Genomic DNA, 18,208 nt, shown 5'->3' on the forward strand with positions numbered 1-18,208 from the left:
TATCCTTAAATCACTTCCTAGATTTTTGAACATATGTGCAGATTGTACATTTCGAAGAATTTCATTTAGTTTCCAACTATATCTGTATGGTTGTGTAAAGGCAATTTAAAGCATGTGGTGGAAGTTTCATATGGAAACACAATTTGTTTTATGTTGCCCAGGACTTATTCCCAAATCCAATGCCCGCCTTTTCCTAATAATGCAGTGAGCACATTTGTAATATTGTTGATTTGGAAAAGGACAGATGTTTGACCAACACCCTCAGTTGTGTAAACGTATCTAAAACCAGAAGGGACAATGAAAACTAAATAGGCCTTTGCACAAACTTGCAACGTTTGGTCCCATAATGAAAAAGTGACTCTGTAAGTAAAAGCTGATATGAAGAACGAGACACTGTTTGAATGAAAATCACGTCTTCAAGTCTTTAAGTAGCATCAGTAGATTAACATTTCTATCAATAAAACAGAACATTGAACTTGAAGTGCCAAGTAGCACCAACTACCTGCTGTATCCCCTCATCCCAATATCTGCCTTTCCCATCGTCCAATCTGTTTTAGCAGATTACATTTAGCGGCATATGTGTCATATGTCATATGTCCAATGTTACCTTTTTACTATCAACGGTATCTCGGCATCAGAACCGTAGTTTCGAATACACACCGGTGGTTTCTGACTTGGCTCGTTGTCAGCCAGTAACCAGCTGCCCAGACATTTCGAGGGGAAAAAGGATGGAAACGAGGCGTTCGGGTGCCGTGGGAAGAACCTCCGTTTATTCACGTTCTTCAAGCTATATTGACACTGTATTACATACATACAGACTAGACACTATTCCTTTTCTGACCACTTTCTCTATACTTTCGTCTCTCTCTCCATAACTCCGCACTTCGCCTTGGCCATCAGTGTCATATGTTTAGCATGTTAAGTCCTCCCAGCCTCCTCACTACAACTCCTCTGCAGTACAGGGATGCAGCACCACCTGGATTGGAGGAACTGCATCCCTGGATAACTGAATTACAGTTCCTTCCACAGAGTTGGCAAAGTAAACGAATAGTATGCAAACAATTCTAGGAGAGATTGTATGATTTAAGGCGATACAGCACAAAGTGGCTTAAATACATTTACTCTTCTCTGAATCAGGTCCAGTGGGTGTCTCCCGCCTTTCACATGCCCACACAACCATTCAGAGTTCCATAACATTAAACACATTCAGAACTTGATTTAAAATAATCCATCACCGGTTCAGACGATGTCTCAAAACCAATGAAGAGAAAAAGGATTCAGCAAAGCAACGTTTTAGTTCTAAACCAATGTAGAAACTGGCAGTGTGACAAAATGACCCATGTACATTCATCAAATGTCAAAATATGGGGAGAATATGTGCAATTCATAGGAATTCCTCCCAACATTTAGATAATTATCAAACTTTATACTGAGTTTATATCTAAATTCATGTCTTGCATCATTTATACAGTAGTTATTCAAATTATAGCATTATAACTGTTTAAAAGGATAAACTAAATGATCCCTTTCTCTAGCTGGCCCATCATTCCTTATCAATCTCACCCTCACAAACCCTTAAAGGTCCCATGTCAGGCTTTTCCGTTATTACCCGTCCCATTGGTGTTATGTAGCTTTTTCTGCATGTAAACGGTCTGCAGAGTCACAAACCCTCAAAGTGCACCCTGTAGCGAGTAAAACTCTAACACAGAAAAGACCTGTCTGTGCTGCCCCAGAACGCCTCGTTGGAGATTTCTCTTTTTCCATTGTTTACTTCCTGGGTATAGTGACGTATTTCGGGTACGGTGACGTAACGTAACGGCTCCGCAGATTGGTCATGACATGGGACCTTAAGTTAAATAAATAAAGTTGATAGTTTTAATAGACTGATGCAGTGCCATTGTGTTTAATGGGGAATAATGGAAAGAAGGTTACAGACACTGACAAACTGTATTTCTACAGAGGCTTTTATTCACTTATCTCTCAAGGTATCACTCATCCTTCAAGTTATCCACCTGTCCTTTCATCCGTGCACTGACCTCTCTATCCATCATCAGACCGTCCATCCATCAGCTGCTGCACTAACCGACCCAAACACCCACCCACCAAGTATAGCCAAGTGAACTCATTACCTCTTTTGCCATTACTGACCAAAGCCTCATAGCGCAACATCAAACTAGGGCTCGGTAATATATTGAGGTTAAATTGGTTTTGTGATAAAAGACTATATATTTTTTTGTTGCAACATCAACATAGAAAAACACTTAAGACAAGAAAGAAGAGAACTGACCTTTAACATAACATTAAAACAATTAAAGACAATAGGTTCAAGACCCTTTAAAGGGGCCCTATTACGCACATTTTCAGGTTCATGTTTGTATTGTTGGCCCTACTGTGACATGTTTGCATGCTTTAAGGTTAAAAAAGGTCTCTTTTTTTCCGAACTGTAGCACCTCTTTTCACCCTCTGTCTGAAACCAGAGCCCAGCCTGCTCTGATTGGTTAGCTGGCCGGCTCTGTTGTGATTGGTCACATTGGCTTAGAGATGTCCCGCTCCTTAGCCTATCACGTCCAATGTGTTGGAGGGATAGCCAATAAAAGTGCAAGTGTTACATAGTGATGTCACTATGTTATGCAAGTAAAGAAAGGACTCCAATGGTGGCGTTTCAGGCATGGGTCCAACCCTATTAATCATGTGACCCTGTATCTACAATTGTATGGCAACATATTGGGTGTTGAGGACGTGTTTGTGGTCAGAGACAATAGAGAACCGCAGTGACGCGTCCTAAAATCCGGAAGTAAGTTAGCATTTGACCACTTCCGGTTCCTTCGACAAAAAGCAATGCAATTTCTCCATAGGATTTTGGAAAATAGCTGGAAATAAGGTCTGTGGTTGAGACACATTGAAGAGACGGATCACGTTTTGTTCTACGACATTAAACACATCAGCAGTGACCCCACTGGTGATTTCTGAAGAGTTTACGTGTCTGAAAAACGATGGTTGTTACCGAGTGGCTGAATAGGACTACAGAAGTTGCCGAGGCCGTTGTACGTCACTACACCGAACACGTAAACACTCCGCTAAGTTTGTTTGCCCTGTTCTGCTTGAAAGCAAGTACCTGCCTCCTGCAAACTGTTCAAACAAACGCTTCAACTTGTACCTTTAGAGTCTGTAGTTTTGAATATGGATCTTAAGTTGCGTGACGTTGAAGCTGTAGTCCGTTTATAGCATAACGTTAGCATTTTGCTTCTGGCGACTAGATTTATGATTCGAAATTATAAAAGTAGGGTAGACATGTGGAGATTATCCGGCTGAACAAAACGTGATCCGTCTCTTAAATGTGTTTCAACCACAGACCTTATTTCCAGCTATTTTCCAAAATCCTATGGAGAAATTACATTGCGTTTTGGACGAAGGAACCGGAAGGAGTTTACTTAGTATATTCTTATTACATTACATGACATGTTACTTGTTAGTCGCTTTTATACAAAGCGACTTACATACTCAATACTGTGGGCAATCCCCACAGGAGCAATTTGGGGTGAAGTGTCTCAGGGACACAACGACATGCTGACTGCAGTGGGGTTTGAACCTGTACACAACCCACTGCGCCACACACCTCCGTGGTAGGTTGATTTACAGAGTTCCTAACATTTTTGAGCAGATTTTCAATTTGTTGAGCAATATTTACTTAAGTCGGATGACAAGATTTTTGTTTATGGGTCTTCTATCCCAGAATGATCCCAAGTACTTTTCTGAGAAAATCCCTTTTCAATCATTTCCATTTACCCTTTTATTCAGGATATCCACCTTATTGATGATTATCTAACAACAATCTCATATAGATAAACATGGTTGTTTGCTATTGTTGTGACATCAAGGTATTTGTGCAAAAACATCAATATATTTGATTTCCTCCATATTACCCAGCCCTACATCAAACTGTGGTTACACCATCTGCATGTTTGGTGAGTGTGGCTGTGGACGAGGAGATGAGGAGATGGGGAGTGAGGAGGGAGGAGGAAGGAGGAAGGAGGAAGGAGAGGGAGGGTCTAAGTGTCAGGTCCCATTGGGGTCAGATGACGGCGGCTACATTTACCAAAGCAAACAGCCCAGAGGAGCAGAGTACTTCACCTGTCGCTGTGCATTACTCCATTATCACATCCACCAGTCTCACAGTGTCCCGCTCCAACCACTCACTATTCAAAATTAATACAAGATGCAGAACACTGGCTGCTATAAAATGTTAAACTGCAGCAAGGATCACATTTTAAAAGAGCCATTGGGATAGTTGAGAGAGTTTACTGTGTGTTGTTGTGTGAGAAACCCCTTACTCAAAGGGATAGGACTTCGTAATCTGGAACAATTCAAGTCCTATGTTAGTATGATGGAAAAAGCTATATTATTTGCTAGGGTTAGGGTTTGAGGTGAATGTAAAGATACATAGTATAAAGACAATAGCACATCTTAATAAATGCTATGTGCAGTTTCCTGAGCAAATACCATAAACATAGATGTTTCATATAAAAAGAACAAATCAGTAGCAATGCAGGGGGTATGGTGGTGTTTACTAATCTGCCTTTGACTGCAAACATGAATGTAAATGTGGAGACTCTATTATACCGAAAACATCACAGAGGATAAAAAGTACATTTGCAGGAAAAAAACATTGTGTAATTTCAAGCATGGTACGAAATAGAAAAACACAGCAAAATACAAATCAAATCAAGTTTTATTCATATAGCACATTTATAAACGATTTTTGGTCGAGCCAAAGTGCTGTACATATAATAAAAATAACCTACAGTAGAGACACTTTACAGCAAATACAACAGCACAGATTGTTCAGAATATCAGTATGAGAAAAACGACACCCTCCGTCCTTAGACCCTCACATCGTACAAGGAAAAACTTCCAGAGAAAACCCACAGTTTAAGGGGACATGGGAGAAACCTCAGGGAGAGCAACAGAGGAGGGATCCCTCTCCCAGGACGGACAGACGTGCAATAGATGCCGTGTGTAAATCGAAGAGATAATACATTTTACAGCATATAGACCGAATGTTAGGAAATGCATGTGTCTGTTATAAGAAGATGAATCCACGAGGATGTCAGCTACAATCCTGTTTCAGCCACCTACTCATCAACAGTGCCAACGTAGCACTGTTGATGAGTAGGTGGCTGAAACAATTGGGTTAAAGAGGACATATAATGCTCACGTTCAGATTCTTATTTGTATTCTGTGCGGACATGTTTTAATGCTCAAAAAGTGCTTTAGTTCTCATATTGCATTTGCTACAGCACCTATGTCACTATGTTACATAAGAAAACAAAATAGTCCATTTGAGTCGTTTCAGATTTGTTGCATCTTGTTTTGTTTTTTTCATGTATTTATATTTGTTGCAAGTGTCTTTGAGTACTCAGAAAAGTGCTTCTTACAGTATATTACATGTATTACTATTCTTATATTTATTCATATGATTGTATTTATTTATGAAAGTGTTAAAGGGTGGGTAGGTACGTTTGAGAAACCGGCTCGAGATACACTTGTTATATTCCATGGAATGCTCTTAACATCCCGATAGCAATGAATACATACATAAATATCATCTGTGGAAGCCGTGACGCTGTAAAAAGCACGACCAATCATCTGAGCCTGCCCGGCTAAAGTAACTGATGGCCTACCTGCCTGTCAGCCTTCCATCTGGGCACAAACTTATCTCGTGCCCTCATTGGTCATGTGCGCGTCCGTGTGTGTTGGAGGAGGGGCTCTGGAAGGAAGTGGCAGATTTTTTCCAGCTTTGTATTTTCAAATTCTAGTGCACTCGAGCTGGTTTCTCCAAAATTACCTACCCCACCTTTAATGTATTCAATATTTTTCTTATGTATTTTGGTTTAAAAGTCTGAAGCTTCAACATTTCACCAGGATCTCTGGACAGTAGCACTGGAGCTGAGTGGCTGTAGGCGGACTTTCTGCCCCATACTTTCATTCCTGCAGCAATATTGAATTCCAGGGCACTTATAATACCACTGTGGTTTAGCTAGGCAGCAAATAGAACACGGGAAATGGCACAAAAGATATTTCCAGGGTAAAGATCCATCCCTGGAGAGAGGAGTGACACCAAGGAGTCCCTCTTCTCCTTCTCAGCAGCATGATTAATAACCCCTGTGCCCCGTAATCTCTCCATCATCTATCTATGTAAATGCCCCCGGACCTGCAGCGCCAACACACTTTGACGGATGGCTGTTCCACGGCATTGGGTTTGGTGTGTGTGTGTGTGTGTGTGTGTGTGTGAGTAAGTGTGTGTGTGCATATTTTGCATATGTACGCAGGCGGTGTGTGAAGGTTTTTGTGGATTGAGAGGAAGAAATGAGAGAAATCACATGGTCTCTCCGCCTTGTCACAGTCAGTACGGCCTCACACACACACAGTTTTTGATACAAACGGAAACGAACACACACATTGGGAGAAGACGGCTTGGCATGCATGAACAAGGCACATGGGAGGTTATCATTTACTCACACAAGAAAGAAACAAGAGACCAAATTAGATCTGGCCGAATACTGTAATGGATTCTCATTTTATCTCTTTAGCCCCTCTTTTTCAGCAATGGCAGTTTCAATAAATAGGGTGAATGGGATTAATTAGGCATCTCAAAGCACCATTTTAAATATTACATCAATTATTAATGCTTGTATAATATTTTATCCAATGAAAGTGTCTCTACTGTGAGTATTTTTTGAGTATTTTAATTGTTTTTGAGGCCAGCGGTGGCATATGTTTGTCTCATTTATTGGAAGTAGGCAACTAGTTCATTGGTGGAAATAAACCTGAGGAGCAGGACAGAAATCTGGGAGTTAGCAATGGAGCGTCCACACAGCAGCGTGCGTTGACGCTTAGCGGTGGGCGTGTCTGAAGCTTGGTGATTTTTTGCGAGCAACGCGACCAACAACCAATCACATGAATCTCCCGCCCCCGACATACAAAGCAATAGCAATGTTAAAACGAAGTAAACTGGATATAAAATCCCCAAACAGGCGAAAACCTACCAGTTCCACCCACTGTCTCTGCCACCTCCCTCCAAGCCTCGCTCCTCCGGTTTGTATCCCGGTAGATGAACAGAGACTGATCATACAGCACCGGGTCATTCACTACCGCTATAATGAATTTTCCCTCCATTTTTTGGAATATGAGGAAATGACCTGCGTGGTCTCTCCCAGCATACACAAGGTTTGATTGGCTAGCGCTTGTACTGACAGATTTGCACAAACGGGATTTCATTGGCTGACGCTTCTGCCGAGGCGCCAAAAGTTGAACATTGCTCAACTTTTGAAGTGAGCAATGCCAGCAACGCTCCACGTCGCTTCCCAAAATGCAGTTCGGCTAAAAGTGAATGGGCAGAAGCGTTGGAAGCTTCAACGCACGCCGCTGTGTGGACGGGCCGTTACTTTTGAATTCTGTACAAATCATGACATGAGATTTGAGCAGCCCTGCAGATAGTCGTTGCCCCGGTAAATGGTCTTTATGGATGAGGAGAGAGAAACCACGAATAGTGGGAGCGAGCTAAGAAGAGAGATAGAGCTCTTAATTGGCTTAATATTTCTCATAGTGAACCGTATGTGTCATAGCCAGGATGTTAATGGTTCCTACACACCAATTAGTATGTAATGCTTAAACTGGTACTAAGTCATAACCAACATCTCGGACACGCACAGAAGCACACATCTTACTTTATCTTCATTAAACAACCTATAAGCAAACTTGTATGCAAGTCACTTTTTTGGGGCCTCTCTTTCCCACCTTTACGATTTTCACGATTCATATGAATATTTTAGTTTCATCCTTTATTTTCTGGTCAAAATGATTGTTTATTGAGTCATTAAGCCACATATTTTTTAGCAACTCAAAAAAGGAATATGTTACCATGATTTTAAAGAATAAATAACACCAAATGTCATGCCTCAAACGGTCAAAATAACAATTGCTGCCGATATCAGTAACATAAATTGAAAGAAAAATATAGAAAGTTATTGAACATGTTAACCCTTAGATAAGATAAGATAAGATAAGATGGACTTTTATTAATCCCTCGTGGGGAAATTGTTTCTCTGCATTTGACCCATCCTGTGTTAGGAGCAGTGTGCTGCCATTTTGAACGGCGCCCGGGGAGCAATGTGGTGCCTTGCTCAGGGACACCTCGGTAGCACTTGGTCTTGCCGGGACTTGAACTGGTGACCTTCCAGTTGCCAAGCCAAGTCCCTATCGACTTCGCCACCACCGCCTCTTACCCAGTGAGGTGGTTTTCGTGAAGTATCTTTGTAATTACATTTTTTTATCATTTCATATTCCAGCTATTCCTCCAAAAACATGTTTTGGATATCATGCCATTCAAATTTGAAATTTATATTTTATACAGTTTAAGAAATTGTCGTTTTTGTATTTCTACCCCAAGCTTCCATAATTGGGTCAAAAATGACCCGCATGCATTTTCTATGGCATCCTATGGGAACCTTTGATTCTTATCACCTGTGGCTGTCAGGAATACATTCACTGTAGACCACACAGACTACATCACAAGTGACACCTCTCAGGAAGATTATTTTACACAGCAATAATAATAATAATAATACATTATATTTGTATAGGGCTTTTCAAGGACTCAAAATCGCTTTACAATATAAGGGAGGGTTAGGGTGGGGGGGTATAGGACTATCAAACTTGATCAACCGGCATGGATTGATGGAGGAGGGGGGCTATGAGTAGACAAGAGGAGAAGAGATGAGTTTTGAAAAGGGACTGGAATTCTGTGAGGGTCTCAGAATAGCGGATATCTTTGCATCAATATGTTCAAAACGGTTTTTTTCAAAATGTAAAAAAAATGCTAAAATTATAAATAGTGAAAAATTAAATATAAAATATTTCTAGTGTGAACCAAAATATAATACTAAATAGTATTCAAGTGATTTTTCTTAATCAAAATGACAAAAATGGCATAAAAACATATTATTCTAATACGGGTCCCTTTTGACCCACTTTTGGAAGAGTGTAGGGTCCAGTCACTCTAAGGGCATCTAAGGGTTAAGATAAGTATACAGATGGTGTTTAAATGTGACACTAGAACAGTACAATACATAAGAAACAATAGCTTCCAACAAATTATTGGAAATATTGATTTTGTACTTTTAGTTTGGCTAATAGTTGCTGTTCAATATTATATATCATATTATAGTTGAAATTAAATTAGATTACATATCATTACATATCATTTAGCTGATGCTTTTATCCAAAGGAACTTACAATAAGTGCAAAACCCATAAAGAATCAAACTCTGAACAACAAGGATATGCAGATATGTTCACTTCAAGCAAGATACCATAGGTGCCGGTAAATTGATTACAAATAACAATGACCATTCATAAAGTGACTTATTATTACAGTTTCTCAAACAGCTGATGAACTAATACTTCCTATCTCTAAAGTGGAAGCTAGTTGATGCTTAGAAATTCGTATTTTTTTGTTGATGCTTAAAAAAAAGGTGAACTGAACAACCAGTATGATCCTTAATGGGGATTCAGAGTTCATAAAAGATAAGAACACATGGTTCATTATTTTGCATCCACTGTGTCTGTATGTGTTTCCTAAGTTCCTGCGGATGGGGGCTGGTGACTGCTGATCGGGATGCTGTGTTTTTTTTACCACCAGATCCCTCAGGCAGATTTGGGCACAAAGACAGATAACACGAGAGTCATGAAAAGGTCAACGAGTAACATTTCCATTAATGCACACCCGACTGAAGACAGCAGCGAAATATCAGAAGGGAAATCAGTTTCAGAATAAACCCTGCTGCAATGCATCTTTAAACAAATACATCAGTATATGCTTTATAAGAAGGACTGCACATGTGCTTGAAATTGTATCCCAATTGTAATATGGACGGGTGCAAAATCCAAATCGTAGCAACACAATATTTGGTAAACGCACAATATCTTTCTAAATTAAGTAATATAGATTCGCATAAAAACCCTCGTGTGGTACAGACAGTCTTGAAAAAAAACGATACCTTTTTTTAATGATAGTGAATTTATTCATTTATTTATTTATTCTCAGTAGAAACATTCTTCTTGTGTGCAGTGAGATTAAGTACCTTGGTCATTATATCTGATGATCTCACAGATGACAAAGACATCCATAGACAACGCTGCAAACGGTATGCCCTGTAGTGCTCTGTAGATGTCAAGGTATCACTTTTTAAAGCTTTCTGTACACCATTGTATACGGCTCACCTGTGGAGTAACTACAAGGCTAGCAGCATGCAAAAACTAAAAGTTGCATACAATGATGCTATACGGTTGCTGCTGAGGGTACCAAGGTGGCACAGTGCCAGCCAGCTGTTTGTTAACTTGGGGGTCCCTACCTGTCAAGCCCTTTTAAGAAGTGTAATGTACAAATTCATGTGTCGCCTAGAAGAGTCAGACAATCAGGTTATCTCGATTTTAATTAACCCTGTGAAGAGTTCTACTCGGTTCTCTTCCATGATTTGGAGACATTGGCGCAACAGCCTCTACAGACAGTGAGCATATATGTGTGGCGAGCTGTAATTGGACTGAGTTTATGTTTTTCATCAGTTTTTTTGTTCAGCTTTTTAATCTTATTTATTGTTGTGTATTTTGTCATTTTGTATGTGATATGGACCTTGAGTCTGAAATAAAGATTGAATTAAAGGGGACATATCATGCTATATTTGAACAATATATTGTAGGGCCATACCTATATAAAGTATATAAATATAGTTTTTTTTTCAAAATACCAAAAAGATCCTGCATTTTAGCCATGCCTCATTTCGCTCTATTGGCTCTTTCCAGCCCTGTTTTTGCAGGGGGCTGATTCTGTGAGCTGCAGCTGACTACGCCCCCCTGCAGGAGAGGGGAGCGTGCTCTGAGATCAGCAGCTGGGCTGCAGCGGGGAGAAGAGGGGGACAAAAAGAGATCTCCGTCCTCCGTGTTTTATTCTTATAGAAGTAAGAAGAGAAGTAATGGGGCAGAAACCCTCCTTTTTACGCAGCGGTCCAGACATAGACATCAAACGGCGACACATATTCAGTTGCCAGTTACTTTTGCATTAGGGCAGAGATATCTAGATACTCTCCAAGGTTTGACATCATGAATTGTGCTACTTTTAAAGCAAGCAACGATGTTTTCAAATCTGTAATCAAAAAGCTCCTCAAAAACGCTATTGAAGCAGTTCCTGCCGTTGCTACGTTAGTTCAAACAGTAACAACGGACTACTTTTCTTAGCGGATGCATGTCAATTGAAATCATTACATACAACTATTTTTTAAATCAATTTCTAAATCCATAAAAGCATTTAAATTAATATTGGGAGTCATATCATTACTTTATTGAGAATGTGGCCATGTAATAAGCGGGATAATGTGCATGCCGATCTAGATCCCTCCGCTTCGCGTCGGGCTCCTGATCAGCCTGTCGGTGTTCTTTTCCCCATAATGACCGCGTCGCTGCACATTATCCATTACATATGATTATATAGAGTCATTATTCATTTGTTTTAAAGCAGGAGGCGCAAACGCTTGCCTCGGGGAGGGAGAAAAAGAGCCACAGCGGAGAATAAAAAGAAGGGCAACCATGGCAACCATGCGCGGGAAGTCTTCTTCGCTGCTTTTGTGGCAGACTACAGCGCCACTTACAGGCCTGGAATATGTACTACAGCGTCTCCAGCGCTTTCGAGCAGCAATGGCCGGCCGTGGCCCAACCTCTCATTCCCCTGATAGGTGGAGAATTGACCAATAGCCGTAGCGCCACTTTACTGACGTCAGTAAAGTGTTCAAATCTGGATCAGTCTGTATCAGATCCGTTGCAGCCCCTTTTTTAGAGATTTGGGATTAGAGGAAAAGAGGGCGGGTTGTAATTTCTGACACTTGGTGAGTTCCCTGACACACCGGGGACACATATTCATGTATAAAAGACGTACAAGAGTGCATTTTGCATGATAGGTCCCCTTTAAGTTAAAAAAAAAAAATGTATCAATTCTTCTTATAGGGAATCAAATCCTAATGCAATATCAGTAAAAAATAATCACAATTACAAAAGTAAACAATTTCAGCCCTATAAACAACATTTAGTTTTCTAATTATTTATGAATGAACAAAGATAAGTGTGATAAATCTCACATGCGTCCATCAGGAAACGGTACATCAGTGATTATCTTTCTGATTGAGATAAGGATGCCAGGGATTGTGTTGTCATTGCTTCTGTTGACATCATTATTGTCTCCTCACAGGTTGTATATATCCTCCAACATGTAGGATGTCCTGTGGGTGTTACAAACATAATGATTCGTGGGACTGTTGTTACCGCAGCAAGAACCAAACACATCTTGACCTAATTCTGGTTTTATTGCCGAGGGTAAACCTGATCTGATTCGCTAATTATCAAGCCACCTCAGTCTTGTAATTGATAATTACAGTTGACTGATTGTTGGATAATTACAATGCAGCTGAAATGAAAACAGACACCTATTGATTAGATGCTATCTAAACGCTGTTTGGAGATCCATTAGCTTTCATTACGCCATCCCAACTCCACCAACCCTATTGGTACATTTTAGGTTTTGGGTTCAAGTGTGCCCATATCTGAGGAATCCAAAAGTATTCTCCTGTACTAAATGCTGTTTTGCAACCTGACAATGACTGTTATTTATATATATATTTAATATTAAATAAATATTTTATCGCGATTAATCGCATGATGTCCATATTTAATTGCGATTAATCGCACATTTTTTATCTGTTCTAAATGTACCTTAGAGGAATATTTTTCAAGTTTTTAAAACCCTTAACATATGAGTGGACAAATATGCTTTATGCAAATGTTTGTTTATTATCATTGGAACAATGACAAATATTCTCCTGAATATTTTCAATACAACCTGGAACCTGTCTCTCTCTTCACTCTCTCCCAACCCTGTCTACTTCTTTGCACTGACTCGCCAGTTGCTCAAACAGACACGCCTGTAAACAGTTGTCGGCGAAATGCTGCTCCTCTGTCTTCATCTTCAGTCAAAGCATGAGGCTGAAGTTCCCACTGTGGGTCAAAATAATGCGCTGTGATGTGCAGTCGACACGTTGGATGTGATCCGAATGATCTAACGCAGCCCCTCGTCCTCCTCAATGTTAAGCTGTAGCCACCCATTTAGCTATCGCTGTTGTTGTCCAGGCGTCTCCCCGGTAAACTTTCAAGCATGGTTTGAAAGCGAGCGGCAGGAGCGGGGCTGTCAGCATCAGCTCTGTGCTTGGCTTGCTGTTTAAAACGGCTTTTTTTGTATCCATATCTCTCGCTAGAATCTCCCACCATCCAACTAACAACAGGTCAAGCCTTTGGGCTCTGAAACTACGGGGCGGGCCGAGGACAAATACACATGCGTTAATCACACGTTAAAAATAATTAGTGGCGTTAAAAAAAAAAAATTATATTATTTACAATATATTCCCTGAGGTTTTTTCACTTTCTTTAATACACTGATCTGGATTTGTCATGGGAGAATAGTTTTGCATCTAGTTTCTCTCATAGAATAAATAAGTAATTCAGCCAAAAACGGCATTATTGTTACAGTGCACATGAGTTAACCTTACAATTCCTCTTTTCTTGTGTCTTTGATCATACCCGACCTAAAAAAACTTAAATACACAATGTATTTCATTGTAGTTTCATGTAGAATCGAGTTTATAGTTACAGTAAGGTATTTGATTTGTCCTAGTTACGGATATTAATTGTGTCCTTAGTTACGGATATTAATTTAACCCCTACTAACATGGGAAATTAGATGCATTTACAATTTATTAAATGACATTTAGTCCACAGATGATCCACTGAGGCATCTTCACCAAATTAGAACATCCCAACTTCCTCAAACATGGATACAAACATGGATACAAACCCCAAGAAGTGATCGTTTTCAAATTTGTCATTGGCGCAGATTGACGAGATGATAATTGCCTTTATTTAAATGTGAGAGAAACTCTGGTTTTGCTTTAGTGTTTACAAGTGAGTCACACATGAGAGGAAAGTGGGGGATAAACATCTACAAACCAACAACTTCCACCACAGAAACTGAATATTACTCAGTATCCAGAGGCTGGTCCAACACTCCAAAGCACCTTTTTCAGTGAGCCGCCCTCACACAGCTCTTCAGAGGGAGACATGTTGTTAATAATTAAGGCTGTGGCTGGAGGCACAGGGAGGCTAAACTTCCTCTAACAAGTGGCTCTCTGACAGCGCAGACATATGGCTCTCGCTTCCCATATTCTCCTCATCCCTGCAGACTTGTGAATTTCACACACGTTCAAGGCGGGGTTGAGAAACCTCCATCCTGACTGCCAAAGAACAATAAATCAAATTCCTAATGGTCGGCAACAATCGGATAATTACGAGCGTGGCTGCGTGGCACGAAATGGAATTTTCTCCTTCAAATCGAGTTTAATATTAAGCCTGATTTCTCGCCAATGCATTACGTTCAGTACAATAGACCCCGCTGTTTTTTATTTTGAGCAGAGACCTCCCAAACCTCCCATTTACTGCATGCAGAAACTATAGTAGAAAATGTCTTTACAATGTCAAGAAATGCTTGATCCGGATAAAACTGATAAACATTTATATATTTTTGAATGTCAACTAATCCTACAAAGACACAATTCCTGCCAATACTGTAGGTTTAGCCTTTGTCCTGTTTGGCTCCTTTAGTGACATGTTCCTTCATTACTATGTACACAATGTCTCCTCCGAAATCCTGTTCCCATGCAAATAAGCTGCGGTCACCATTACATCTCATTAGAAAAGCATCTCGTCTCAGTTTACGTTAGCAATGTAAATCAAAAGAAAACAAAAAATAAAGGCAACCAAACTAAATAGGTTTGTAACTTGATTTAAAGGTCCCCTATTATACAGTTTTTCATCAATATGTTATAGGTCAGAGATATACAGAACATGTCTCTGAAGTGTTTGGCTCGAAATACCAAACAGATCATTGCAGCATTACCCATAATCCCCTCTGTTTCAGCCCTGTTTCAAAAGTGCTGATTCTCGGTCTGTTACTTTAGATGAAAATAAGGAGCCCCTCCCCACGCCCCTCTGAGAGAGATTTGGTTAAAAAGAACACAATGGTGCTCTAGGAGGAGATTCAGGTGATAAGGTGGGGTGGGGGGTGGGGGGGTTACCTTGGTTGCTGATTGGCTAATGGTTACACAAGCCTAAAAATCATAATTTTTCCTAAGATGATCATGTTTATGTATAAAGACTTGAAAAGATGGATTTTGCATAATAGGTGCCCTTTAAGTAACTGAAGTAAATACTGACATTTGGTATCATGTCCCTATGTGTGTCAACCTCCTTTTGACTTTGATTAGAGACACATTTATGATACGTCGAAAACAAACCTAATCCAGGACATAAAACGTGATATAGTCCTTTCATTGTATAGGAACGTCATTTTCGGCAGACTCTGGGTACTGTAGTCTATTAAAGTCTACCCCATACACCATCATCATCCTGTTGCTTTAATATTAATAAACCACCTAGCACAAAAAGTGCCCATATATAATAGTAGTACCCAACAAATAGACTCTTTTTGGAGTTTGGTAAAAACTACTTATCCTTGAAAAAGAGCGTATACATTTGAGACCAATTTTTTTTTTAAGATTTATGCCCTACAATAGGAGTCCCATTTCCAAGATGCTGAGAGCCACGGTGTAGGAAGTCAGAAAGTACTGAGAGCAAGACTGACATGTTGTTGGTTTTGGACTGTGCATGGGATTTTCTAACAAACAAACAGAAGAACACCAGCTTTCACATATAAATGTTACTCTTCTTTTACAATAGTGCATTGAAGACAGTCTGTAACTTACGTCAGATACTTCAGAAGTTATCTGCTCCCAGGACTGTAGTGAGGGCTGAGCCAGAGAACCAGTGCCAGGGCGAAGCACATTAATGTCTCACCCATAAATAATGACCGCTAATGAGTAACGATGCCCATTACAACTCATCAAGAGCATTTTCTGTCCTTTCGAGATACAAAGTGGAATGATTACAAATATTTCACAATGGCAAAGTATGCCACACAAGTTTGATGATGTAAAACATTTAAGTTGAAATGTACTGAATTATGCTAATAAACAAAATCCTACGTTGGCTGACAAGTGCAAACACGTCGTTCACACTAGGGCTGTCCCGAATACCATTTTTCGGGCTCCGGATATTTGGTAGTAATCAGCAGCGAAAGTTTGGATATTCGGTGCGCGCAGGCGGCGGAAGCAATCAGCAGTGAATATTTTCCAATCAAAGTAAGTGCACGTTTTTATCATGTGTAACGTTACTGTTTAAATGGCGGATAAAGCAGCTTCATCATGGCATCTGGACAACAGCTAAGCTAAGCTACTACTTACAGCATTCAGGCGACTTTTCATAGTTTTTGTGCCACCTTGGTGGGCCAGTTTCATATTGCATATTTGGCACACTGCCTTCGTCTTATCGTCGTCCAATTTAAAATGGTCCCACACAGCTGAAATCTTCGGCATTTTGTTTTCAGGTGTGTGAAGCGAAGTGAAGATTGACGTTCGCGTTCGTGACGCTGTGAGTGAAAGCGATGTCAGGCGCCCAAGCTGAGATTGTATATATTACCGCATTTTAACAGTGCAAGTATAAATATAATATAAGAATGTGGCAATTCGCCTTTATTTATAGCATACATTTAGGAAAGAAAATAGGAAAAAAAAGAATATCCGAATATCGAAATTGAAAACCGAATAGTAGGCCAACGACCGAATATTCGGATATTCGGGTACAGCCCTAGTTCACACAGCCCAAAACATTTCCATTAAGGGAGATACGCTGCAGTTTTCAGGAACGATGCGGATTTAAAAACACAAATGTGCTAAAACACATGCAGCAGAAGAAACATCTTCACCAACTTAACACGTGCGCAGCATTTTGGAAACATTGGCCATATTGACGAAGCATGTGCACGGGTGCGAAAAACGCTGCATTAACGAAATGATGCAAATACAAAACCAGGGGAAGCTAAAAAGTGATGCACGTAGCTTGGAGAGTTCTTTGACGTCCGGGATCAAAGGGTTGGCTTTAATATCGAAAAGGAATCCTGTGATTACATTGTTAAAATAAGCCAACAAAACCTACATTTTAGTAATCTTTCCAACAACACTGCCAATTTGTAGTATCCCCGTTTCCTTGTAATTGCAGCATTTCGTGTATACAGCGTTTTTAGCAAACGCTGCGCATGTGTTGTGAAGTTGGTGAACATATTTCCTCCTTTGTATGTGTTTTGGAACATTTGTGATATTTATTTGCAACGTTTTTGAAACAGCAGCGCGCTTCTCCTAATGGAAGTGTGTTGGGTCGTTGTAGCGTGTTGGCACCTGTCGGCCACCGAAGCATCGAGTTAAAGCCAACGGGAGCAGAAACAAAAAAAAGATAGGGCATGCATCAACTGTACTACTTTTGGGGGTGAATAAGCATTTAGCCATGGAGAAGAAACGCCGTTTTGAGCAACCGCTGCTTTCCTCTCTTTCTGTTGGGGGGGGGGGGGCACATCTTGTTTTGATGCTGGCGCTGTCAGGGGGCTAGCCAGAGAGAATAGTAAACACTGCCTTTGCAGAACATTTAAAATCAATCCTTCAGCCACAGGCCTCGCAACCCCCCTTCGTTTCTCTCTCCCCCTTCTCTCTCCCTTTCCCCGAGCCTTTCTTCCTCTCTCCCCTCTCTGTAATGTGTCTGCTGCTCTCTGAGAATAGAGGCAGCACTTAAAAGCTGGGCGTAGGGGCTGAGTTTTGTGACAACAGCTCCGGCTTTTATTACCATGCTGAGATGTGACCAGCACCCCCCCTCCCCATTTCACCACTACCACCAACAACCGCAGAGTAGCACACATATAGACTTTCACACACACACACGCATACACACAGTCTCACACAAACACACTCGCATCCCCCTGATGAGCAAATAATCATGTCATTAGCCGGTGTGCGTGCGAGGCAGTGGCTCATTTGCCAGCATCCAAGCCGTTACCTTTGCTCATGATTGGCCAGAAGATTAGCTGAGAATCATTTTGTTTCCAGCGTTATTGCTTGATTAAGTCACCATTTCACGACCAATAGAAACAGTCGAAAGATACTTCGGATCGGACG

The sequence above is a fragment of the Pseudochaenichthys georgianus genome, chromosome 1 (genome assembly GCF_902827115.2).
Source record: "Pseudochaenichthys georgianus chromosome 1, fPseGeo1.2, whole genome shotgun sequence".
NCBI classification, from domain to species: Eukaryota; Metazoa; Chordata; class Actinopteri; order Perciformes; family Channichthyidae; genus Pseudochaenichthys; species Pseudochaenichthys georgianus.